This window comes from Gymnoscopelus braueri (assembly GCF_963280865.1).
Source record: "Gymnoscopelus braueri genome assembly, chromosome: 10".
Lineage (NCBI taxonomy): Eukaryota > Metazoa > Chordata > Actinopteri > Myctophiformes > Myctophidae > Gymnoscopelus > Gymnoscopelus braueri.
In genome coordinates, this window is record NC_137611.1 from 7,823,920 (window position 1) to 7,834,254 (window position 10,335).

Here is a 10,335-nt window from a genome sequence, read left to right on the forward strand (position 1 = left end):
TGTGTGACTATTATGCAGCACCTTGCACAGTGCTGTAGATGGATGCCACAGACAGGCTGTAATCAACATGTGCACATTGTGCTGTTATCAGCTGCACAGAACAACATCACTTTCATTTCATATAACAATGACACACTCAACCAAACATTAAGCTGTTTATTTGTATTTAAAGCAACAGCAATCTTGAGCGTTAAAGCTACACTAGGTAACCTTTTTAGTGAATACAATGTTATTTTGACCAATATGTATGGTACAGTATGTTAATACAATATAACACATCTGCCCTGGTTGTATTTGGTCTCCCTGCTCTTCTATTGAGACATGTATCCTGTGGTAAGATTTGACCCTGACTGAAAATCTAAAAGTGACTTTGTGTGACAATGTAATATCAAGATCCCACTAAATACATATATAAATAAGTTCTAACCTGTGCAAAAGATTAAAGTTGAGTATTTAAAAAAAAAACATATATTGGCAGAAATTTGGTGTTGAGCGGTCAAGTCAGTGGTTTGCGAGATTAGCCCCGGACAGACAGACACAGACAGACAGACAAACAGACAGGGCAAAAAACTAATCCCCTGATTCCATGTACTTACTTCCCAACAGGAAACTGTGAACAGTAAGCAAACAGATGGCAGGCTGGGTTGCCTACCCAGGGGTGTGTCAATTCAGTCGCAGGTTTCAGCCGTTGGGACCTGAGGAAGCTGTGTGATTCAAACTTGGGGTCGATCGCACCATGCATGCATGTTTTATTTCATTTTTTCTTTCCTTCCTGCAAATTTTGGAAGCCAATCCAAATAGTGTATAGCCAGATGGTACAGTATATGTGTGTGGATGTATGTGCGTGCGTGTGCCTGTCTAACCACTCCGGTTGATGTGCAAAATCGGTGGTGGGACCTTCTCATGAAAAACTAGGGCAGTCTCTAAAGGGCAGTAATGTCTACCTCTGAATCATTTTATATATATATATATATATATATATATATATATATATATATATATATATATATATATATATATATATTTTTTTTTTTTTTTTTTTTAAAAACGATTTTCAGGCCATGATTGTTAATTTCTCAGTGTCAGGGAACTGTTACTCCTTTTGAATTCCCTGTCTGTATGGAGGGGGACGACGACGACGACATTACATTCACATTTTGGGTGAATGTAAAAAGGGGACTGATGTAGTTGTAAACAGGCAGGGCAGAGGTGAACCACAGAAGTGGTAAAAGCTGCCGTTCTGACTCAAAACCACAGAACATGCTCAAAACACTGACTGCCACCAACCATAAAGTTTATTTATATTAAGTTATTAAAGGAGAAAACAGTATAAGTTACCATTTTGGCCCGTGGTATAATACATACATTTTCACTGACAACCAGGGGGGATAAAACAGTGAATTTAAAAAAGGGGACAGATGACTGGCTGGTAGAAAGCAGGCAGAGGTGAACCACAGAAGTGTTAAAAGGGTTGGTATGCTAACGTTCTGACTCACAGACCACAAAACATGCTTTAAAACACTGACTTCTTGCATGTGATGCAAACACACATGAGCATCGTTTGCTGGTGCATGTGCCCGCCCGTCTCAAGGACCATTTGGTGCACAGAGTGGGCACTCTCATACAAACGTGTACCCTATAATCACAGTGTATAGACCATTGGTTCTCAAAGTGGGGTCCGGGGACCCCCAGGGGTCCTTGGGGTGGTTCCAGGGGGTCCCCAGCAAAATGTGTTAACATAGTATCACAATAATTCTAACCACTTTAACCTTTTATACTTGGGATATTCAAAAATAGCACATCTACAAGCTCATAGCGCGACACTGAGTGCCGCCGCTTTGAGCTTGTAGATCTGCTATTTTAGAAAAATCGTGAAAATGTGTGCAAATCTTTGAATATATATATTTTAAAGTGAACATTTGTAACTCAAATATTTGCGTCTGGGGGTCCCTGGAACACAATATTTTGAAATGGGGGTCCGCGGCCAAATACATATCATTTTGGGGGTCCTTGACATGAAACCACTGGTAAAGACTACCCCTGAGGTAGGGTTTACGGTTCTTCAAAGTGTTGGATCTTCCTTCTCAGATTTACTAGATGTGTTAATGATGATAACAGCTTGACAGGAAGCTGAATGTCAGTAAGCAAACTGATGTTACAGAGAAACCACATCCTTTTGAAAAAGTCATGTTTAACGGGGAGAGTCGATGTGTCAAAATAGAGAGATAGAAGACAAGAAGACATCTTGTTCAGTGACGGTCCAGTTCAGAATAAAGTGTGAGTGATTCTATCTACAGACAGAGATGAATCAAATAGTGATGCTGTTCGCCTTGTTCTGGAGCTCAGGTACAGTAGGACTCTCCTTTAATAATACTTGTTTGTCAGTTGATTTTAAACACATTAGTGATCGTCTTAAGATATTTTGCCCATAGTGAGTCAAAGATATTATCTTTGACTGGCTTTTAGTCTCAGATTGTCTAGGTCTAGAAACAGTTTCCAGTTAAATAAAACATGGTGAGGCATCATTTAGTTATTGGGACATACTGTAAGGTAGTTGGAACAAACTTCTAGAGCAGTGGTTCCCAAACTGTGGGTCGAGACCCCTAGGGGGGTCCCCAGATTATTTTGGGAGGTCCTCAGATGATTAGCTTAATGTGCAACATTGTTTTCTCACTCAACTGTGAACAAACCAACATACAGTATAAGTTTATACAGGGTTTCGGGTTCTAAAGTGAGTAAGTGACAATTTAATGACCTTTAAGACATTTTCAATATCAAACTGGCCAAATTGTCAAATATTATGAAAGAAAGAGGCAGACATTGAAAATAGCCTTTTTGGAGTGGCCTGAAAAGTTTGGGAACCCTTGTTCTAGAGGATCTAAGCCCACACTTGTAATTTTAAGGTGTGTATTGTTGATTCTGTTGGAGTAATGTGTAGGCAGAAAGGACACCCAGAATAAGGGAACGTGGATGAGTTTATGTGTAGGCCTAAGCAGTTGACCGGGGGTTTGTTAGGTGTTTATACCGTTTACAGTCCCACGTGTTGTGAGAGCGTAATGTTCACACAATATGGTACTGTACTCCTGACGAATCTGATAATATTATTATATCATATAAATTATGAGAAAAAGTTAAACCATAAGTACAAATTGACCACTATTGCATCTTATTCATATATATTATTTTATTTCATCTTTTTATTATCTTTTCTTTCTTCTTCTTCTTCTTTCCATTTGATTCCTTTTATAACACTTTCACAATGCCTTCAATGCCTTTACATTTTTTTTAATTAATTACTACGTAAAGTACTTTGAATTTTCTTTGTGTATGAAATGTGTTTTATGTTCTAAACATTCATGCCACTTTTCCATTGCATTTTATCAGCCCTACTGTACTCTACCCTACTATGCTTTACTCAGTTTACTTGGTTTGCACTGCAGATAGACCCCCCATTGCACCCTCACCTCTGTAGCTGCTCATCAGTATACAATCTCTATCTAAACTATGCGGGGAAAAAAAGAATTGTAAACATTTTAGGTGAGAAATAAGCCATGCAGTTGCTCAACATTGCTTCATTTCACTTTTACTAGATCTAGTTTAAACATTTAACAGTTGTTAAATTGACAAGAGACTGAGAATCAAGTAAATGCAAGAAATGTTTCAATTTGTCGGCTATATCGGCTATTTAGTATGAATATATGCACATTTTTCAACGGATAAATGCAGAAGAAGGGAAATGATTCTGACGATTATGCAAATTGCAATGATCTCAAATGATGGCGATTATGTTATAATAGTAACAGGTATGACCTTACATTTTTAGAGAGAGAGCCTGTGTATGTGCACATGGACGTGCATATGTAGCAGTAGTGGCTCAGAACGCCATGCGGGAGATCCGGTTCAATTCCCGGGCGTTACAATGGTGCTGTGACCCGGGTTGGGTTTCCCGGTGGGGGGGGGTCAGAAGGTGGGGTGAGTGTAGCAGTAGTGGCTCAGAACTTCTGTCTGAGTGATGATGACCAAAAAGCCTAATATTTGCCCGGCCAAGGGGGCATTCCCCTTTAGGCTAGTGGTTAAGATGTTGGCTCTCCATGTGGGAGATGTGTTACATGTGCATGCTGCATTCAGGAGATGTGTGTGTGTGTGTGTGTGTGTGTGTGTGTGTGTGTGTGTGTGTGTGTGTGTGTGTGTGTGTGTGTGTGTGTGTGTGTGTGTGTGTGTGTGTGTTCATTCCTGTATACTTATTTTTTATGTGTAGAAGTGTACTCACACTCCTATAATCAGAGAGTAACTCGTTCCCACCCTTTGTCAAATAAATGCCAGCAAACAGGAGAAACAAAGGACATGTCCTGTACTTTAAAAGATAAACCACAACTTAAACCAATCGTGACAGCTCATTTATTTTGTATTTGTTTCTCCTCAGCTCTCCTGGTTAATCCAACACTCAGCACAGCAGGTAAATACATATCAAAGAAGAGCATAAGTAAAAGTATAGACTAAAATGTTTTCCTCTAATGAAAGTAATATTCCTTTTTTGTTTTGTTTCACTGCTTATTCTCTTGTCTCTGTACAGAGTCTGATGTCAGGTTGGTGGGAGGAACCAGTCGCTGTAATGGTATACTAGAGATGAAACACACAGAAAAGTGGAGACCAGTGCGTGGTTTGTCTAACTGGAAACTGAAGTCATCAGCTGTAGTTTGTAGACAGTTGGACTGTGGCTCTGTTGCTTCAACAACACTGAGTCCTCAGACAGGTCAACAACCTTCATGGAAGATTTCATCCTCCTCCTGTGATGGGTCAGAGTCTTCACTGAGGGAGTGTGGAACAACGGAGTGTGAAAATTCTAAATATCTACTGGAGGTGAACTGTACAGGTAAACCAAACAATGACTTTAACAATGATCGACTTCTGTCTGTCTGTCTGTCTGTCTGTCTGTCTGTCTATCTGTCTGTCTGTCTATCTATTTGCGTCTATGCGAACACAATTGGCCAGTGTTCGGGGGAGGGAAGGCGGGCGGGGAAGGTAATATGTGTCACTGCATGTAATCCTATGGGCTGGGGGGGGCGGCACCTGTCAACAGGGAGTGTTGGGCGGGAGGAGTAGGACAAAGGCTCTACGTCCTCCCGGTGGGGGCTCCTCACTGGCAGGTGAGTCAGTAAGATACAACACAGAAATGTGTGTGGGGAGGAATTAATTGGCATATTGGCATAATGACGTAAAATGTTTAAAAAGGAAAAAAAAGAACTATCAGAAGGTACATCCCAGGTACAATAATGTGTCACCCACATGATATAATGATATATGAATAGCAGTCCACTTCCTTCTTTTGGTACTTTAGCCTTCACATTGCAGTGTACCGTATCCGAGTATGCATCAATCGAACCCCTGACTACCTCCCCAGGCGTTCCTGGGTACCGTGTTCCGTTCTGGGGAACCGAAAGCAGCATTCACACTAATCGCAACATCCGGCAAGTGGTCCCGGGTGCGCAGTGTATTTAAGCCCAGTTCCCTGTGTTGTTCTCGTTTAGTCTGAAGGTTCACTGTGTGTTTGACGCTAACCAGAACTTGTGTCTATGGTTTTTTTTTACTCTAGCTTTTTGTGTCTGTTCGTCTGTTGGATTCCCTGGGTTTCTCAGTATTATTCTTTTTGTCTTCAATTCATATATTATTGCTTTGTGTTTTGATTTACTGCTTGTTATTGCTTTCTTTGTGTGTCTCTCTCTCTCTCTCTCTCTCTCTCTCTCTCTCTCTCTAGAGTCTGTAAGGTTGGTGAATGGGACTGGTTCGTGTTCAGGCAGAGTGGAGGTGAAGTCTAATCAGTCATGGGTCTCAGTGTGTGAAGGTGACTTTGACCAGCAGGATGCAGAGGTGGCCTGTAGGGAGCTTGACTGTGGGCCTCCTACAGTCCTCCAGGGGGCGCTCTATGGAGAAGTGAATGCATCAATGTGGACCAAAGAGTTCCAGTGTGAAGGCAATGAGTCTGTTCTCCTGACCTGTAGAACCTCAGACTCAACTAGAAACACCTGCTCACGAGCTGTTGGACTCACCTGCTCAGGTAATAATAGTTTACCATCGTGCTTTACAAAACAAGATCCAAGTACAGGAGCATAAGACGGATGAATTACAGGAGCATGAGATGGATGAGATAATTAAAATGAATAGAATACATACAAAAAGGCATGAAAAAGACATAAGCAAGCATAGTAAAAAGGCCTTTACTGGTAGGCCTATAGGCGGGTTTCTGAACTGTCCACAGCCCTCCTCTGAGACACAGACCAGTAGACACAAATTGTACTATATTATAATGAGTATTTGTGAGGTTGAATGTTATTCTTGTGAGTAATATTATATTTTTGCTGTATTTTGTCTCTCTACAGAAGTCAGGTTCATTGGAGGAACCTGTAACGGTACACTACATATGAAACACGAGGGACAGTGGAGACCAGTGATAAGTTTGTCTTACTGGAAGTTACCATCTGTAGTGTGTAGACAGCTAGGCTGTGGCTCTGTTGTTTCAACAAGGATTAGTAGTGGTGAAAAACAAACTGTATGGAGTATTACATCTACTTGCGCTGGGTCTGAGTCTTCACTGAGGGAATGTGGAACAACGACGTCTGCTAAATCCAGTGACATACTGGAGGTAATCTGTTCAGGTAACACGATTATACAGTCTCTTATTTCATCTGTCTGTCTGTCTGTCTGTCTGTCTGTCTGTCTGTCTGTCTGTCTGTCTGTCTGTCTGTCTGTCTGCAGCAAATCTTGCAGATGACTAGGCTGATTAACGTCATATTGTCTCTGCCATGCCACCGTACGGCTGAAGGCAATTTCTTTGCCCCTGTCCGTCCACCTTTCTGTCATCTGTGTGTGTCCCAATGTACGTGTGTCTGTGAGCAGCTAGCGTCCAGAAACTTTGCATGCAAACTCCCAGTACCTCTGTCACAATTATTTTACTCTCTCTCTCTCTCTCTCTCTCTCTCTCTCTCTCTCTCTCTCTCTCTCTCTCTCTCTCTCTCTCTCTCTCTCTCTCTCTCTCTCTCTCTCTCTCTCCAGAGTCAGTGAGGTTGGTGAATGGGTCTGGTTTGTGTTCAGGCAGAGTGGAGGTGAAGTCTAATCAGTCGTGGGTCTCAGTATGTGAAGGTGACTTTGACCAGCAGGAAGCAAAGGTGGTCTGTAGGGAGCTTGACTGTGGGCCTCCTTCATTCCTCCAGAGGGTGCTCTATGGAGAAGTGAAGGCTCCAATGTGGACCAAAGAGTTCCAGTGTGAAGGCGACGAGTCTGTTCTCCTGGACTGTAGGACCTCAGACTCAACTAGAAACACCTGCTCACCTGAAAAGTCTGTTGGACTCACCTGCTCAGGTAATAACAGTAACAGCTTCATATTCCTCCATTAGTCATTATGCAGTGGCAGCCCACCACTAGAGGTCAGTATTATATTAAGAGACACTTTGATTGCTGGCAAAACATGTTAAATACTTGGCCTGTGAGTTGGACAAAGAGTTTACTAAAGATACATTTAATAGAGCTTCAGTTTGAGTATGCCTTTACTATATGGTACAGTAGAACCCTGAAGGGGATTAAAATGTAAACTAGTGGTCCTTCACGTCAAGGAATTGAATGATTGAAATTTGTAAAAAGGGTAAAACAGCTGAAATTGAGAACTCCAAATAATAAGCCATTAATTTGCAGGTTATTCCTACAGTATACAGCCCTGTTCCTAAGGTGCTATGTCTCACCAGGACCATATTCTGTGTTCTCAGGGTCCTATGTTGCCAGGGTTCTATGTTCCCCAGCTTTATATGGCACATAATGAGAATTTCAAAATGAGAGCACTACATATTATTTGCTTTCAATACTACAGTATGTTCCCCAGTATTACATACAGTATATTATTTCCTACGGTTCTATTCCCAGGGTTCTGTATTATCAAGCTCCTATGTTCCCAGGGTCCCATCTTACATACAGTACAGACTGTACGTACGTACGTACATACATACATACATACATACATACATACATGTATACAGCATACGTGCGCGCGCACGCACGCACGCACGCACGCACGCACGCACGCACGCACGCACGCACGCACGCACGCACGCACGCACGCACGCACACACACACACACACACACACACACACACACACACACACACACACACACACACACACACACACACACACACACACACACACACACACGCACACACGCACACACACACACACACACACACACACACACACACACACACACAGAGACAGATTTTAGATATTGGTCCATACATTGTGTAGAAATGTTTGTGCAGATTACTCACAAGTCCTAGGAGGAGTAAGGATTTAAGTATTTTTCATAAAATTCAGAATGGGGCAAAATCTAAGCGGTAGAGTTTATGGGTCCTCGTGAAGGGAGGGGGATATGTGTAAACATTTCCATAGCTCTAGATCAAATGGGGCAAAGTAGCATTTTCAATTGATTGCTATAGCACCCCTTTTAAACCAGATAAAGATATGTTTCTTTCTCGTTTGACGATGACCCTCTAGCATTCTGCAGTTTGGTAAAAAAGCAACTCAGCAAATATGCATGAACTGCGAAGAAAAACTAATAATAAAAGAAAAGATACTATAGGCACGGACATGGCCCACTAATAATCTTTATTTGCACAGCACATGGATGACATACATTATGCATGATTATTAAATGAAAACTAATAGAAGATATACAACAATACAACGCTAGATTAACAAGTACAAAAGATATAAGAAATAAATGAATACAAATGAAAAGTAAAGGCCTTAAATAAAAGTACATTTTCAGACCTGATTGGAAAGATGACAATAACTTTGCTATTCTGAGGTAAAAAGGTAATATAAAAAAAGTATTGTTTTTGTTTGGATTCTTATTTTATAATGAAAGTAACTTTTTTTTCTTTTCTTTTTATTTGACTGCTGACTCTTCTGTATAGACCTTGATGATGTCAGGTTGGTTGGGGGAACCAGTCACTGTAATGGTATACTGGAGGTAACACTCCAGGGACAGTGGAGACCAGTGATTCAGGCACCTGAGTGGAACATGAACTCATCCGTTGTAGTTTGTGGACAGCTGGGCTGTGGATCTGCTGTTACAGCTTTTTCAACAGAAAGTTCTAAAGAAACTGGATGGAAGATTACGTCTTCCTGTAATGGGTCTGAGTCTTCACTGAGAGAGTGTGGAACAAAGAAGATTGCTAACTCCAATGTCAGACTGAAGGTGATGTGTTCAGGTAACACAATGACTTCAACAATAGTAATTTGCAGAGATGATTTTACTGGGGAAAAAAAGTATGATGGCCAATCAGGCTCGATATCCATATGAAGTACTGCCTGTCAGAAAATTCCAGAGAGAATATGAATATTTCACTGCTCTTCATCTTCCAACGATCTGCAAAGCAGAAGGTTTAACAACAATTTACTTAAAACAATGAACATTACAATAAATGAAAACGAGACATTAATGAGTGTCGCTAATCTCTGCAAGAATTGAACAGACTTATATCCAAAATCAAAGACTTATGGACTTATTCCATCCCAAAAACTAAAAGCACCAGGAGTGCTACATATTTCAAAAAGAGAGACGTGTACAAGGCGTACATTTGGTCATTAAAAACTGACAAGGATTTGTCCACTGAGGCTCTCTCTCTCTCTCTCTCTCTCTCGCTCTCGCTCTCGCTCTTCGCTCTCGCTCTCGCTCTCGCTCTCTCTCGCTCTCGCTCTCTCTCTCTCTCTCTCTCTCTCTCTCTCTCTCTCTCTCTCTCTCTCTCTCCAGAGTCTGTAAGGTTGGTGAATGGGACTGGTTTGTGTTCAGGCAGAGTGGAGGTGAAGTCTAATCAGTCGTGGGTCTCAGTGTGTGAAGGTGACTTTGACCAGCAGGATGCAGAGGTGGTCTGTAGCGAGTTTGGCTGTGGGGCTCCTTTAGTCCTCCAGGGGGCGCTCTATGGAGAAGTGAGGGCTCCAATGTGGACCAAAGAGTTCCAGTGTGAAGGCAACGAGTCTGTTCTCCTGAACTGTAGCACCTCAGACTCAACTAGAAACACCTGCTCACCTGACAAGGCTGTTGGACTCACTTGCTCAGGTAATAATAGTAATAAGTACATCCGCTCAGTGGAACACATACAGTACCTCGGCCTGTGTTGTATGACTATGTATTTTGGCATGGTTTCAGCCCAATCCAACAGGCTTTCACTTCCATTACAAAATGTTAGTTAAAAATGCTCCATTTGGTTAAGGCAAGGCAAGGCAAGGCAAGGCAAGGCTATGCTAAAATTTCAGGCCACTACACAGGCTTCAAATAGTGTCCAATAT